This window comes from Cebus imitator, unplaced genomic scaffold, assembly GCF_001604975.1.
Source record: "Cebus imitator isolate Cc_AM_T3 unplaced genomic scaffold, Cebus_imitator-1.0 Scaffold10, whole genome shotgun sequence".
NCBI classification, from domain to species: domain Eukaryota; kingdom Metazoa; phylum Chordata; class Mammalia; order Primates; family Cebidae; genus Cebus; species Cebus imitator.
In genome coordinates, this window is record NW_016107325.1 from 2,814,575 (window position 1) to 2,831,699 (window position 17,125).

The 17,125-nt window shown below is 40.3% G+C and overlaps 1 protein-coding gene across 12 annotated transcripts in view; it reads left to right on the forward strand.

The window, feature by feature from the left end:
• Positions 1 to 262: 262 nt before the first annotated feature.
• The window catches only part of PKP4 (plakophilin 4), a 227,969-nt gene continuing 211,106 nt past the window's right edge, over positions 263 to 17,125 (forward strand). For 8 of the 12 annotated variants that reach the window (XM_017547370.2, XM_017547424.2, XM_017547444.1 and 5 more), the window contains exon 1: positions 263 to 575. The gene's annotated coding sequence lies outside the window, so the exon portion shown is untranslated. Of the gene's footprint in view, positions 576 to 1,235; positions 1,652 to 17,125 lie in introns of those variants that run through there. The other 4 variants (XM_017547379.2, XM_037745345.1, XM_017547414.2 and 1 more) reach the window with 2 other exon arrangements.

Here is a 17,125-nt window from a genome sequence, read left to right on the forward strand (position 1 = left end):
TGGGGAATCTCCCTGTCCTCTCTCCGCCACCCCCTCCCGAGCCCGCGACTTGAGACACCCTCATCCTCACACCCACCTTCTTCAGGCCCCCTCGCGCTGAACAGCATCGGTCTCTATGGCGACCTGAAACCGCAGCTCCTATTGGCCCGTTCAATATGAGGGCCGGGCCAATGGGGAGGACCAGCCCTCTCCTTCCGGCCAATGGAGTGGCGGGAGCAGGCCCGGGGACGGCGGCGTGCTGACGTTCCCGGGAGCCCGGGGCTGGCCGGGCGGGCTGGCGGCGGGGCGGGCGGCGGCGGCCTCTGGGCAGTAGAGGGGGCTCCGGGGCTGAGTCCGCGTCGACGCCGGCCGCGGAGGCGGCACCATGGGCAAAGGGTAGAGGGTCAAGTTGGCCACCGCCGCCGCCGGGGGTGGTGGGATAGCCGCTCCGGGGGAGGGGGCGGGTGGGGGAGGGAGGGGCGGGCAGCCGCGCGGCCGCGGCACTTTTTTAATTTTTTCGGGTGCCTCAGCGGCGACCCCTCGGCGCCGATGTCCGTGATCCCTGGAGCGACGACGGCCGCTGCCTAAGCTGGAAAGTAAGTGTGTGGGCTCGCGGGAGGGCGCGGAGACCCCTGCCGATGAGACCCTCGGCCCTCGCCCGGAACATGCGCCGGGGCCGGGACCTGCGCGCCGGGGGCCCGGCGCCTCCCTCCCGCTGCCCAGTCCCCAGCGCCGCGGCGGCTTTCCTGCCCCGCCTCGTGTTCCTGCCCGCACACGCCTCTGCTCCCCTCCCCCCGGCAGGCGCACAAGTTTCACCCTCCATTTGCTTTTCCCGGCGAGTCCTCTCCCCGGTCTCCCGTACCCGCCGCGCACGACCCCTCCCCACGCTGGGCTCTACGGATCCGGGGCCCCCAGCCCCGAACTTGAGCGCCGCGCGGAGCCCTGCTGGACGCCCTCGCGGCGGCTGCCGCCCGCCCGGCGCGCCACCCCGCGCCCCCGACACCCCGGGGCGCCCGCCCTCCCCAGCCCTCGAGACCAGCGGTCCGTCCTTCCAGCCCCAGATCCTGCGCCTTGGCCCCCTCCCCGCCTTTCCACGCCCCTGCTGCCCGCGCGCTCTTGCGTTTGCCCTCGAAGTCCTGCACTCCTTGCCGGTCCTGCCCACCCCCTCTGCCCAGTGCGTCCCTCTCTGCTGGCCGCCGATCTTCACGCTCCACCCCTCCCGGCTCCCCAGCCCCGAGCCTCGCCGCTGCCCTCCTGCGCCGCCGCTTTCTCCTCTCCCTGCCAGGAGTTGAAGCGGAGCCGCGGCACCCCCCCTGGCGGATCTGGTATCCCCGCCCGCCACCGAGGCTGCCGGCCCTCTCGCCTGGACCGCTACCCGGAGAGCGAGCGGCGGGGCCGGGATTTGGCTGCGTGTTGGCTGAGTGCGACAAACCGCGAGCGCGGGCAGTGGAGGCGCCGCGGCGGCCGTGGCCGCTCGGGGCGCAGCGGTAGTCAGGTGTGTGTGTACAGCGGGGGACGCGCGCTGCCGGCTCCTGGGCTGGCGACAGATTGTGCAGGAATGCGAGGAATGCACCAGGGGCAGAGTCCACACGGCCCTCCGCGGCTACACTAGCGCCTTTTCTCCCCAGCTCTCGCCTCACAGCCAGAGGTCACCGGAGCATCTTCGGAGCTGGTGAGCCTCATTGCACTCTTCTCCTCCCATTGCTTCCTTCCTTGCGGCAGAGAGGGTGGAGGAGGGGAAGCGCGGTAGTTCTTTTGGGCTCCAGCTAGCCTTTCGTTTGGGTTTTTGCTGCATTGGTCTTCAGGACAGTGAATTTGGGGCCTATGACTGTGTAGCCAAGGTTATTGATCATTGAACAGGCTGTTTGCAAGTTTGGTGTGCAAGGTTTAGATAGTGCCTGGTTTTTACTAGGGTTTTCTGAAAACCAGCAGGAACAGGGGGCCTGAAGGTTCTTAAGAGTAATGAGCTTGCAGCCAGCATATTTTAGCTATACCAGAAAATGACTGTGCTCATGGATGGGCATGTACTGCAAGAAAGATCTTGAATGCATCACTTCGGTGTCCTAAGAAGTGTAATTTTTTTTCCTCGTCGTACTGAGCTGTGTTTAGACCTCGTATAATACATAATGAATAGAAACAGAGAAGCAGTGTTTGGTCAGCGATGGGACAGATAGAACTGTCTGGTACAGTTAAATTCGGGGCGTGTCAGTTACCATTGAAAGTAACACGGGGACACCACAATCATGTATATTTCAAGATGTAATTTATGAGTGGAGGTCTTAGTTCTTTCTCATTGTTACTGAGTTTGACTAAAAAAAAATGCTGCCCTACAACTTTTATAGAATGGTGATTATTTACGTGTAAAATCGATGATGGTTAGTATGCATTTTGGTCAAATTTTGTTTTTCTCGATACAGGAAAGCAAAATTTTGACAGAAAATGGTTCGCTAGAATTGAGCTTAGATTCTTTTTATTTTAAAAGAGAAAGTAGAAGAATGCTTCTCTTCTTGAATGCAGTATATTGCTGTAGGTGTACCTTCGTTTTGAAGCCTGTGAAACAGTTATGGAAAATGGCAACATGAGAATGAGAACAACTAATGTCTGAAATAAGTGTTTCTGGATGTTGAAAAGCACCCTATGTGAGTTTTTATTTGACACAATTTGCTTTGGAGGTTGCATTTATGATAAATCTCTTTGCACCTGGTTATTTTGTAGCAGTTTCGGTAAAATAATAAGTCAGTTGTATGACCAATCAGCTGTCTTCCAACACCTACTTTGTCTAGATCAAGGACATTGAAAAGTATTAAATAGGAGCCTTTAGTTAAGGACTCAACAGAAAGGAAAGAATAGAAAAAAACAACTTTGCACTCTGAAAGGTTTGTCTTTTGGTTCCTAGGTTGTTTTTCAGCTATGTGCATAGTCAGTGAATCCTCTAATTTAGAGGTTTAATTTGTGTCCACTAACATGTGGAGGATATTGGGAGGTGTTTGTAAATGCCAATAGGAAACTTTTATTATGTAACAATATCATATTACAGCAGAGTTTAACCCATGCTTACTGTGCTTATTTGACTTGATGTCAAGATTAGGAAGTATAAGCAAAATCAGTTTCTCTGCCTCATTAGAAACTGAAAACCCTGTTCAGATGTATAGATCACACACACACACACACACACACACACACACACACACACACGATTGGCTGTGCAAATAGTTTTGCCTGCTTCAGGTAAAGGTAAGCATTTCAGTTAGAAATGCTTTCTGTTTGTTATAGGTATATGAAGAGAGGAAGTTTTTCAACGGGTGATCCTTCACAATTGAAAATAACCGAAATCGTATTTTGACCAAAGTGCATTCCCTCCCAACCCCCTACTATTATGTAAGGAGAGGGTGCTGCATCTGGTGTCTTATATATTATACCGAAGAGTCTAATTTGGGGAAGCTAATTTTCCAGTTATTTTAATTTTTGCTTGTATTGTTTTTGGAGGGAGATAAGGGAGCGGAGAGCATTGATGGAAAACAAGGGAAGAAGAAACTAGAGGTAGCTAGTATTCAACTAGAAAATAAAATTATATACGTTATTGCAGCAATAATGCATCTATAAGCTAAAAAAATCAAATCTAATTTTGTGACTAGTTCTGACATAATATTAATTTAAGGAAACTATTACCAAATTCAGTTTAATAAAAACTTTAGCACTTGTATGACCTTGAGTATTTGGATTAGGTTTATGTTAAATCAGAATTGCAGTTTTCTTCATTTTCTTGTAAATAGGCAAAGCAAATTTAACGTAAAAATTTGACATTCACTTAATTTTTAAAAATTCAATTATTGGCAATTTTTGACCTAATGTTTTTGAAATTTTGAGTAATTTCCGTGCTTTTACCCAGGGATGAATTTAAATAGTATTCATACCCTGGCCGATGCCAACCATCAGGTAAGTCTAGCCTCTTACCTGACTCTTTTGAAATATTAAGGTATTTTGAGAAAGCTTTGTAATCTAATGTTTTTTTATTCAATTTTTTTTTTTCTATTTCAGTCGAGCAGTAATTCCCTACCTTGCTTAATTCTAAAATGAACTAAAATGGACATCCTATTTTCATTCTTAAATGGAAGATAAAATAGAGGTTACTGTAGGGTTATCTTAGCGCATAAATACCTATGGAATTGTATGTCAGTTTGAGAAGCTTGCCTTCACATCTTCAAGTGTACAGGGAGATAATTACTCCTTCTATGTGTTAAATGATTCTGTAGTGCCCTTCCTGCACTGAAGGGGGAAGACTGAAACGTAGTACCAGTGGACTAGGTATGTTTGGAGAATTAAGTAACTATTTCACTGCCAGATAATACTACAGACAGCTGCAAATAGAGAAAAGAAGGAAAACTTTTAAAATACATAGATGTAAGGTTTCATTCTTACATCTATAGAAGTGATGATAGCAGTCAGCAGGTCAGTTTGATGCTCAGGGGTAAGAAATAACAGGGTTATTTCAGGGTAAGGTAATGGGGCCCTAAGTTGCAAAGAATGGTAATTCATGTACTTGCTGGTTTCAGTTCAGAAGCTGCACAACATTCAAATATTTCTTACATTGTCACTTTAATAATTCAGTGAAATTATCTTAATTTAGGGTGGGCAATGTTACCATTACTAAACTGGGATGTTACATGATGGTGCTCTTCAATTAAACTTGGGACTGTTACAGACTTTTTTTTTTTTAATGGTTGACCTGTTGTTTTTCCTTTTCATAATTTAGATTTACTTTTATTTTATATACCAATAAATATTGGCTAAATCACTGATTATTTTATTCGTAGTCTTGATAACATTATAGTTTATTATGACTCATATATGATTCATTGCGGCTGATAAAATTTTAGGGATTGGATTGTGAGATTTTATTACTACTAAATATATAAATTAAAATATGGAAGCGTCTGAGTTACTGTAAGTCATGTGATTGCAAAGCATTTGTCATGAACGGAATAATGCCTGGTGATTGGGTAGGTGCCAGTCCAGGTAGCTGGATATGGAATGATACAGTCCTCACAAAATCCAGAACTCAAATGTAGGGTAGGGAGGGAGGGGGCCAGAGGAAACACCTTTCTTTGACATCTGAGGCATGTTTGACTTCTATAGTTTCCTCTCTATTAAATATAAATCTGGTGAGTTGCAACTATTCAGTGGTGTTAGTACCACTCTTCCTTCATCTGTGCCTCTACACTACCCCCCCAGCCCCTCACAAGACACACACATTAGGCTACCACCATATTTGTCTGCTTGGAGAGGCAGAAGAAGCTCCTTGTGGCCTTCGGCCATGTACATAAATTGTAGACGTTGGTGTCCAGTATTCCAGGTTGAATTTAAAACAGGTATGGGGTTTGACACAAAAATCATATTATATATGAAAGTTAGGGAAAATGTGTATTTGAAATGAGGCTATCAGTGTACTATGCAGGTTTTGGGGGCCTGGCCTGAAACCTGGAATGCAGTTTTTCATAGAAACCCACAATCGGTTTACAAATAGACTTTTCAAACACTGGCTAAGTGGTATCTGAAATTTTTTGTCCATTGCAAGCCATGTGTTAAATTGCAAGCGTGAGGGAGGTAAAAAGCATCCCAAATCAGGAGTTAGGAGACCTGGCACTAAACCTTATTACTTTGACAAACCATTTAACGTTTGGATGATAGCTTCCTCCTTTTAAAAATACAGAGTTTGGATTATATTGATCTAAGTTACATTTTAGCTCAAGATTCCTGAAGTTAACAGTGGTTTTTAAAATTTTCTTTAGAAAACAGAAACAAAAAAACTTTTCCAAGCATGAATAAACATAATCAGCCCTGTTCCCCCTTGTAACTCAAATCATAGCAACAAGGAAGTTGAATTTGTCTTTTGAGAATTTTGAACCTTCTTCACATTCATTGTTAATTGTTTTGTTTTGTTTTAAAACATTATCATTTTAGGAAGTGAGGTGAGGGAAGGGATAAAGCACATGTTTTCAAAGGCTTGCAGTCTGCCTCTACCCCAGTCCAAGATTACATATGGATTTACCTTAATGACACTTCGTGAGCCTAGGGAAAAGTGCGTGGGATTTCACCTTCACACTCAGTAAGGCTCATGAAGTGTCATTAAGGTAGTGAGGTGTCATGGTTAACAGCCTTACTGTCGGTCCGATTCTGGCACTGCAACTTACTAGCTGTGTAACCTGGCAGATTGTATAATCTCTACGGTCCTCGTTTTGCTCGTCTGTAAAATGGAGTGATAAAAGTACCTACTTCATATGGTGGTTGTGGAGATTAAATGAATTAATACGTGTTAAGTGCTTACAACAGGACCTGGCTCAGAGCCAGCTCCTAATACATTTAAATCATTATTTTTACGTTGTGGTGCTTTACGATGGTTTCTGCAGCATTGACCAAATGCCCGGCAAATTATTGGCTTGCTTTCTGTGTGGGCTTTGTCAAAATGATTATGGATTTCAACAGGATGTTTCAGGCAAGAAATAAACTGCTGAAGGGAAACCATTAAGAGCTTGACAGTTTGCAGGACATTGTCTGTAAGAAAGAGAATCCAGCACAGTAATTAAGGGCATTTTTAAGTAGGGAAGTTGTAGCTTCTTGTGGTAGGCAATACTTAGGCATTAACCACCACTAACCAACAAGTATAGGAGAATGCTTACAATTAAAGCATTTGTAATCCCAGGTAGTAGTCATTTTTTTAAAATGTCTTTGCTAGTCAGTACATGAATAAAGCGTTAGGAAGTATTCATCATTTAACACCATTTGCGCAAATGCTGCTTGTAAATTAACTCTTTAAGCTGCCTTTTCTGTCTTAAAGTGATGACACTTGAAAAAAGAATGAATATTTGAAATCAGCAGGAGACTGCCAAATCAAGAAAGGTTAGAAAAGAGGAGGAAGATTTGAAAGATGCATGATATAATCAACAGACAGTGGTTTAGTAGGTATCAGGAGCCTCTAGTTCTAGTCCTGGCTTTGCCACTATGCAGGTGTGTGTCCCATGAGCAAGTCATTTAACTCCTGTGGGCTTTAGTTTCTTGTATATAAAATGAGGGAGTTGGCCTAGGTACTTCTAGAGTCCTTTTAGTACTTAAATTTTGCAACTCTTAGAACATCAAGCTGTTACATATTTTCCTCAGTAAGAATGTGCTGACTTCTCAAGGATTGATGACAATTTACCCTTTGGGATAAGGAGAGAAAATTGAAGTTGTATACTTAAAATTTTCAGCTCCTGAAAATGTAAGTGTTGCAGCCAGACAAACCGGTGACCCCTTCCTGGCGGAGTCAGTGGCCACCATGTCTTATGCAATAGCAGTGTGAAGTGCTCCAGGAGTGAGGATCCTTGGGGTTCCTCGGGGCAGGAGCTGAGCAGTGAGCCCGTATGGCGCTGCACATCCTGCAGTTTGTCACAGCCCTGCCTTCTGGGACACATTTGTCTACAACCAGTCCTCTGTGCACATTGGAGGCATCACCTCTAATTGAGACTATGTTTTCCAGAAGTTGGATAGAAATAAGAAAGGGGATTTAGGATGGTGACTAGAAGGGACTAGCCTTGTTACAGTGAGAAAGATCCACTTCTCATTTGCTCAAATGGTTTGATTTGTCCACAGAAAAGTTAAGTGACTCAGAGTTGCTCCTCTGAAAACATTTTGTATGAATACTTCAGGTTCATAAGGAACTTGCTAATCCATATCTCATAGAATATAGGTACTTTTCATTCAACTCTTAATTTTTACATGTAGACAATCTACCAGTGTACAGAAATTGTGGCAGATTTCATGAGGGTAATTTTTTACTTGGATTTGTGCTCTTCTATAAAAAGTAATTTAAAAACTAAGTGATGAAAGTTTCTCCTAGACCCTATTCTCCTTTGTGGAGAGGAAAAAAAGTCCCTGTAGAACTCTAGTATGTATACATCCTTAAAACAATTGTTTAAAAATATTGAGGATAGCTCTTTCCCTTTGCTAATGCAATAGGACATTATTTGCAAAGGAAAGCATTAATTATACTAATATTATATGCAATATTAAATGGATTGTCAATGTCATGATTAGAGTAAACCCTTGAAGAACAGGCTGCTGTTTCCATACCTTCATGAGAATTGTAAATACTCATGTAAAATGGAAACCATTATTTACCACTTTGCAGTAAAGCGGATCATATGTTCTGACACCCGTATCCTGGGATGGATGGGAAACAGGAACTGATTGATCTAGTTAAAGGTCACTTTATTCCTGTATACCACTAGGGGTGCAAGTGAGGGGGCTGTAGACAATTAGTGCTTTAGATATTTGTTGGAGTCCTACTATGTGTGAGGTATTGTGGATACTTATTTTAAAAGATACTACTTATTTGAAATGCTTCATTTTAACCAACATTTTTTAGTCCCTTGCTCCATATCAGACTCTGATAGGCCTCATGGCCAAAAAGATGACTTCCCCCAGGGATACTTAGTGTCTGTGTTAGATTCAGTAATGGGAGTCTCAGTCTTTAAGGAATCCATGATACATTTTACAATCTGGTTGAGAAAGATAAGAACATGAGGTAGAGAAGATTGTCCTAGAAATGTTGGTATATAAATAAACATGTAAAATTGTTTCATAAATATTAAAGATGAGCTTTGAAATAACTAGGTTTTAGCTCATACTTCTACTTGCTTAGTTGTGTATTGCCTGATAAATTACCTGATTCTAGAGATAAGCATAAACCACTCTCATTAGCTTTTTTTGGGAAAAGTCTGCCCTAAAGACAAATAGTGATTTCAAAACAAGTTTTAATCATGAACTTGATGGTTTTGGGTATATCTCTTGAAACACTTTACCATATACCCAATGTGAAATAATTAATCATAATCAAAGTACATTATTTATGAGAAAGCATAATTTATGCCTTAAGACCTGCCGTTTTAGTAAGTTATTTTTATTTTTCATACAACAGAATTTTGGTTTATTGTATTTTGTGTTTTTCTTTTATTTTCTATGTAATTTGTGAATTTGTGTGCCTTTATGAGCCCAAATGTATTGTTTTCCTTAAAATATTCCCTCTCATTGTTGTGAATAAACAGAATGTTTTAAAATCTCTTGTGACATGTGCTGGAATAAATGGTTTCATTGAATCTTACCTTGAATCTCAGAATGATGCACTGATGGGAATTTTTCACTTACTGTCAATTTGTAAGTCTGTTTTAAAAAGGCACTGAATAAGGAATCAGAAAATAAGCTGGTTTTCACAAAAATTATTAAGACTATTAGTCTGAGACCTGTGATAAACAACTCAGATGTTAAAGGTCTAATTCGGACTGTCAACAGATGAAAAATAAGTGTCAGTCTGAAATATTCGGATAGTATATTGGCAAGTATCAGTCTTCCAAAATATTGTTTAAAACTAACATTAATCTATAAATCTCCCATCTTAGTAGCGTAACTAGAGTATATCAGTTCTGTGGGAAAATAGTCCTGCTCTAAGCTACTCAACAGCGGGGACTTTATCTTTCTACATGACTTAATCTTGACCTCTAGTGGTTCTGTACACGTTAAGTGAATGAATGAGTTCGAATTCTAGTTTTGAACACCTTCATCTACTACTCTTGGGTAATCTTGTCTCTGCCTAATACCTATCCTCTGTCCTTTTGTAAACTGGTCTGAGACCCTGATACCCTGTAATCCTGCATGTTTCAATGGAAAAACCTCCTATTTAGCCTAAAAAAATGCTTTTCTGATACAACTTGCTACATAAATAATTCATTATATCAAATTCCTTAGTAAGGAAGTTAATGGCTGGGTGCTGTGGCTCATGCCTGTAATTCCAGCACTTTGGGAGGCTGAGGTGGGTGGATCACTTGAGGTTAGGAGTTTGAGACCAGCCTGAACAACAATGGTAAAAGCCTGCCTCTACTAAAAATACAAAAATAAAAAATTAGCCAGGTATGGTGGTGGGACCCTGTAGTCCCAGCTACTTAGGAAGCTGAGGCAGGAGAATCTCTTGAACCCGGGAGGCAAAGGTTGCAATGGGCAGAGATTGCACCACTGCACTCCAGCCTGGGTGACAGAAGGAAACTCTTATTTCAAAAAAAAAAAAAATTAATTAATTAGATTTTAAACAGATTGGTTCATATTTATTTTAACCTTAATTGCCTGGATTATAATCATAGTGAGATAAGTTTTCATAATGCTCTTTATCACACTGTTAACAGGCAGCCATCAAGCACCAAGACTAAGCTAAGCTTTGAAAGTGTGATATTGAGCAAACTTTCTATATCCATAGATTTTGTGAATTAGTAATATCTTTAAATACTCAGCTGAAGAGTTGAAGACAAAAGTAGATGTAATTTAAAGCACATGAAGTTTTTCAAAGGGGAAATATTACAGAAATGCTAAGGATATTATTGGTATAATAAAATTATATAAATTAAGAGTAATGAAACAGGAAATTTCATAGCTTGTTTTGATCTAGTTGGTATAGTAAACCTTTGTTTGGCCTTAATATAGTAGATAGAAATATTGTTACACATTTTGGTTGTCCCTTTCCCAATCTCACATAATCACTGTGATAAAATTTACAGAAAGATCCTGTTTACCCTTTAGGTCATTTTCCCCAAAGGTAACATCTTGCAGAACTATAATACACTGTCACAACGAGGATATTAACATTGATATAATCAAGATACAGAGCACTTCCATCACCAGGAAGCTTATCTCTCCTACCCTCATCCCCTCCTAAATCTCTGGCAACCATTCATTGTTCATCACATCTATGGTTTTGTCAGATTAAATGCTACTCAGTAGTCCGTAGCTACTCAGGAGGCTGAAGTGGGAGGATGGCTTGAGCCTGGGAGGGCAAGACTGCAGTGAGCCATGATCTCACCACTGCATTCCATCTTAGGACAGAGTAGAGAGTGAGACCCTGTTGCCAAAAAAAAAAAAAAAGGCAGGCACGGTAGGTCGCTTCTATAATCTGAGCACTGTGAGAGGCTGAGAGATAAGGATTGCTTGAGGCCAAGAGTTCAAGACCAGCCTGGTCAACGTAGCCAGAGTCTGTCTCTTAAAACATTTAAAAAATTAGCTGCATGTGGTGACATGTGTCTGTAGTCTCAGATACTTGGGAAGCTGAGGTAGAAGGAGTGCTTGAGCCTAGGAGGTTGAGGCTGCAATGAGCTATGATAGTGCCACTGCACTCCAGCCTGGGCAATAGAGTGAAACTCTGTCTCCAAAAAAATAATTATTATATAAATAGATTTTAAAGTATGTAATTTTGCATATTTTTCCCATTTTGCATAATTCTTTGGAGAATATTCCAGGTTTCTGCATGTGTCAATAGTCTGTTCTGTTTTATAACCGAGTAATATTCCATAATATGGATGTACCATAGTTAGCTTAATCATTCACCTGTTGTTTGTAACTTATAGCTATTACAAATACAGTTGCTATGAATATGTGTGTACAGGTTAGCATAAGTATGCTTTTCTCTGGAGGAAATGCCCAGGAATACCATTGCTGCATTGAATCATAAATTTTAAAGCTTTCTTTCTAAATTATGCCCTGAATTATGAGACCTCAGTAGTCCAGCCATCTTTATCTATGTGTTGGTAAATTAAAATAAAGAATTTTATGTTAGATTTATAGCTTTGGTAAATTACAAAAACTTGTCTATAAAATCAAGTCTTTTGTCTTTTGTTACTGTTTTACAAATAGTATTTCCCATAAGTTTACCTTATTTTTTAGCAAAAACCCATTGACTTTAAGTTGAATTTATGAAGTTGCTTTGTAGCTTGGCTTCAAAATTTGTTTGATTTTGTTATATTTTATTTTGTTTTAGATAGCCACATTTGATTTCCTATAACAATATTTTAAAATGTAATCATGAATGTTGGCTCTTTCAGAATTTCACCTACATATGATTATAGGTAATATTCTTGCAAAAAAAAAGTTGCTAGTGCACCATGCTAACAGGTAAGGTGAGGATGTAAAATGAAGACAGTATCGTCCTGTGTGATTGGAATTAATCCAGTCATTAGGTTGAAGCCAAAAGCATACCTGATACTTTAAAAGGTGAGGATTCCTTCATTCCTAGAAGCAAAGAAATTTAAGTCATTTTCTTTTCTTCTTCCTTTTTTTTTTGTTTTTGAGACTGTCTCACTCTGTCAGCCAGGCTGGAGTGCAGTGGTGGCACTATTATAACTCACTGCAGCCTCAAATTCCTGGGTTCAAGGGATCCACTCACCTCAGCCTCCTGAGTACCTGGGACTACAGGCACATGCTCCCATACCTGATACATATTTTGTTTTTGTTTCTCATAGAAAGGAGGAGGTCTGGCCATGTTGCCCAGACTGATCTTAAAGCCCTGGCCACAAGCAGTCCTCCCACCTCAGCTTCCCAAAGTGCTGAGATTATAGGTATGAGCCACCATGCCTAGCCAGAAAAGACATTTTGTTTTGTTTTCTTTCTTTTTTATTTTTATTTTTGAGATGGAATCTTGCTTTGTCTCCGAGGCTGGAGTGCAGTGATATGATCTTGGCTCACTGCAACCTCTGCCTCTTGAGTTCAAGCTAGTCTCCTGTCTTAGTCTTCCCAGGAGCTGGGATTACAGGCGCACACCACCATGCCCGGCAAATTTTTGTATTTTTAGTAGAGATGGGGTTTCACCATGTTGGCCAGGCTGGTCTCAAACTCCTGACCTCAAGTGATCTGTCCGTTTCGGTCTCCCAAAGTGCTGGGATTACAGGCGTGAGCCACCACACCTGGCTAGAAAAGACATTTTCTAAAGTGATTTTCTTATCCCTCCCTCCCCATCCCTGCTTTTTGTTTGACTGTTGTATATACCTCTGCCAGGGAAATACGTTGAAATTGCATCTGGCTAACTATTCATAATTGATACTTTGATTAGTTTTTATTAATGCCTTTTCTACCTTAAATGTCAAATCCGTTTATTTTCACAGTTTAAAATACTATCAGATTACTTAATGAGCTTTATACTTTGTTCAGTATTATGTTCATTCTGATATTTTTATTATCAATACTTCGTTCTTCCCAAATCCTAGCTGAGAAGGTAAGTGTTGACTGTGCAATCAATTCTAAAATATAGCTATACAATAACATTCTTTTTTAATATGGGCCTTTTAAGAATTTGATCCTTTTTCTATATTTGAATGATATAACCTCAGCCCTATTTACTTTCACAGAAATATGATCCTCCCAGTAAGTTGTATATTTCCTGAAGGCTTTTCTGTAGTTATCTATTATGTCCTTCTCTGCCTGGTGAGCCCTTGTTTTTCTTCTTCAGGGTCTAACTCAATGACCCCTCTTTAATGAAGCCTTTCCTGGCCCTTTACTCTGCCCCACCCCAGATTTCAACCTTCCCACCTGTGCTTGTCATCACTTTGCACATAACTCTGCTTTGAACACTTGTCACATTCTGAGTCGTTTCTGTGTCTGTTTCCTGGCTATGTTGTGAGCTCTCGGCAACTTAGAACTGTGTCACAGCCATCATTATAATTCTGTCATGTAGCAGTATTCCTACCTTAGAGTATGCAACAGATGCTTTGAGTGAATGAATAATTAAATACTTTGTTTACAACCTTAGTTATCCCCTTCTCTGTCAGTGGCTCCCCATTATTTACCCTGCAGGATCAGATTCCCTAGCCACCTACCATGTAAGACCCTTACAGTCGAACCGTAATTACTCTCCTTTCTGAACCCTATACATCAACAAAACTAGTCTCTACACATTGTTCTTTGTCTCCCTCCACTCTGTGTTCACATTTTCATAATCCTTCAAGACCTAGTTCATATAGATACTGTAATAGTATCTAACTTTTCTTAAGTCCACAATATAGTGAGGAGACAGCATATAGACATGTTATCAAAAAATAATAAAACTCTAATAAGGATATTTACAAAGTGGCACCAGTGGTCCTTGGCATTTCAAATGGAAAGCTGAACTTCCTTAAGGCAGCAATAAAAGTATCTAATTTTTCTTCCAGTATGAAGAGCAGAGATCCTACCCTGATGACAACAAGAACAAAAATACCACACAATTGGCTAATTCATGATTTTCTTCAACCCATCACAGTTGAAATCTCAGTATAACCAATGAACCTGAAATCTAGAGAAGGAAAGGCATCTCCAAGGTTGGACTTGCTTACCTGGGACAGATGATGCCAGACAATAGGAAGAACTGAGTTAAAAATTTTTAGCAAATTGGTAAATGTTGAATGTGGGCAGGCAAGAGTATATAGAACCCCACAGGGCATTAGTCAGGTGGTGAATTCATACCCCTTGAGGGCTCTTCTACAGGGACCTCCTTGGTGCTAATTAAAAAAAGATTGGCCAGAGTCCTGAGAAGGCCTCCCACTGAGTGCGGGCCTGGGGAGGGGAGCAGCGGCCAGTGTGGGAGAGGCAAGAAATCCTGCCTGGATCCTTTTTTCCCATCTCTACTACAGAACACTGCTAAGGAAAGGCAAAAAACACCAGTCTTGTTAGGGCACTGGTGAAAACCCATTGAGAATGGGAATTTCTGAGGGTATTGTTAAGCCATCCCAATTTAAAAACAGCATACTTGCTGTAAACACAGCTTCAAAGCCCTCCTTCAGCCCAGCCACCAACCTAAGTTCCTCCTCAACAAACACAATACACCCACCATGGGCAGAGGAATCTCTCAGAGCCTTGGAGGTAAAGGAGAGAGAATGATGGCCCAAGAAAAGGTTTTGGTTGAAAAAGTTTTAAGATAGAGAAGACTTAAGCATGGTAATGGATGGAGTGAAGAAAACCAAAGAACAGAATTAATAGAAATCAGGGAGTAAGGAGGATAGGTTGTAAAGCAGATAGCATGAATTTTCTTCCTGAATGTTTCATCAATGTAGATGCTTAGGCATGCAAGTTTAAATTTTGTTTAAAATGGGGGGAAAAACCCTACATGAATAGATTCCTGGATTAAATTTAGTATCAGATTTAATTTTTACAGTCAAGAACAATTAAATTGTCTGCTCGTATTTTCTGGATCATGAGATCTATTCACACTGAAATATCTAACATTTTGCTCATTGTCAAAAAAAGCCTTCAAGTGCTGACACGAAGGATTGTGCTTTATTTCAAATTGTGCACATCACTGCAGTAACAGAGGCTCATCACACATGAGAGAAGACATACTGGAAGTAAGATTCATCTCTTCTTTTAGTTGATTTGACATAAGCAATAGCAACCAACTAAATATCAGTGAATGCCTGTTTTAATATTTCTCTAATCTTATTCATAGTTACAAAATCAGGACAATTTATTTCTTCTATTAAATGCCATTTATTGAACTAAGCATTATTTCAAAGGAAAAAGAACTAGTCATTGAAAAGTAATTCCTTTTTTAGATACCCCATTCAACTTAACAAAAGCATTTAAACACTTCTGATTATTGAAAAATTAAACATGCCTAAATTATTCAGTCTCATTCTACTCATAGCTAAAATTTAAATCTATCTTAGTGGTGTGTTGTCTCAAAGGTATAGAGTAAAAATGCATTCTTCTTCAGCAATTTATGTAAACAAAAAAGCTCTATTTAGGAAGCTTAGTACAAAACTGAAAATGAACCAATAGGAAGATGTTGATTAAATAATATATAATTAGTTAGATGAAAGAATGAGTTCAAGGAATCTATTGTACAACATGTTGAATATCGTTAATGACAATATATTTTTGAAATATGTAGAGAGTGAATGTGAGGCGTTCTAACCACAAAAATGGTAACTATGTTAAGTAATGCATTTGTTAATAAGCTATCTTTAACATTTCACATGCATGTATACTTCAACATTGTGTTGTTTGCAATAAATACATAGTTTTATGTTTTAGTTTCTAAAAAATTAAAATCAAAATGAATTTTAAAAATAGAATTAAAAACTCTTCAGACTGACCATATCAATTTTTATGTCTTTTCAACCAAGCTGAGTCAGATAGAGAAAAGGAAAAGACCTGCATACTCATTACAGCCTATACTTTTCCTATGAGGAGGGCCAGTCACCTAATTTTTTAAAAGCGGTGAAAAAAAGACTGCAGACTATAGCATAGATTTCTGTTTTATGTTAAATGTTACAAGCATGAAATGTTGTAAAATACATTCATTTACAACAGAGTAAAGAGACAACCTACAGAATGAGAGAAAATATTTGCAAACTATTCATCTGACAAAGGTCTAATATCCAGTATCTATAAGGAACTGAAATTTACAGGAGAAAAACAACCCCATTAAAAAGTGAGCAAAGGACATGAGCAGACACTTTTCAAAAGAGGACATACATGTGGTCAACAAGTATATGAAAAAAAGCTCAATATCACTGATCATTAGAGAAATGCAAATCAAAACCACAATGAGATACCATCTCACACCAGTCAAAATGGCTGTTATTAAAAAGTTGATAAATAACAGATGGTGGTGAGGTTGCCCAGGAAAGGGAACACTTAGGTGGGAACGTAAATTAGTTCAACTATTGTGGAAAGCAGTATGGTGATTCCTCAGAGAGTTAAAAGCAGAACTACCATTTCACCCAGCAATCCCATTACTGCGTATATGCCCAGAGGAATGTAAATTATTCTATAAAGACACATGCACGCAAATGTTCACTGCAGCACTATTCACAGTAGCAAAGACATGGAATCAACCTAAATTCCCATCAATGATAGATTGGATAAAGAAAATGTGGTACATATACACCGTGGAATACTATGCAGCCATAAAAATACCAAGATCCGGCCTTTTGCAAAAACATGGTTGGAGCTGGAGGCTGTTACCTCAGCAAACTACCTCAGGAACAGAAACCAAATATCATATGTTTTCACTTAGAAGTGGGAGCTAAATGATGAGAACTCATGGACACAAAGAAGGAAACAACCCTTGGGTCTACTTGAGGGGAGAGGGTGGGAGGAGGGAGAGGGGCAGAAAAGGTAACTATGGGGTACTGGCCATAATTTCTGTGTGGTGAAATAATATGTACAGCATGCACCAGTGATATGAATTTACCTATGTAACTTTCACATGTACCCCTGAACCTAAAAGTTTATATATGTATCCATTTAAAGCAACTCAGATTGCTTTAAATCTGATGTAGCTTATTTTTTGCTTTGAAGCTAGTTTATGAAATTTTAAAAT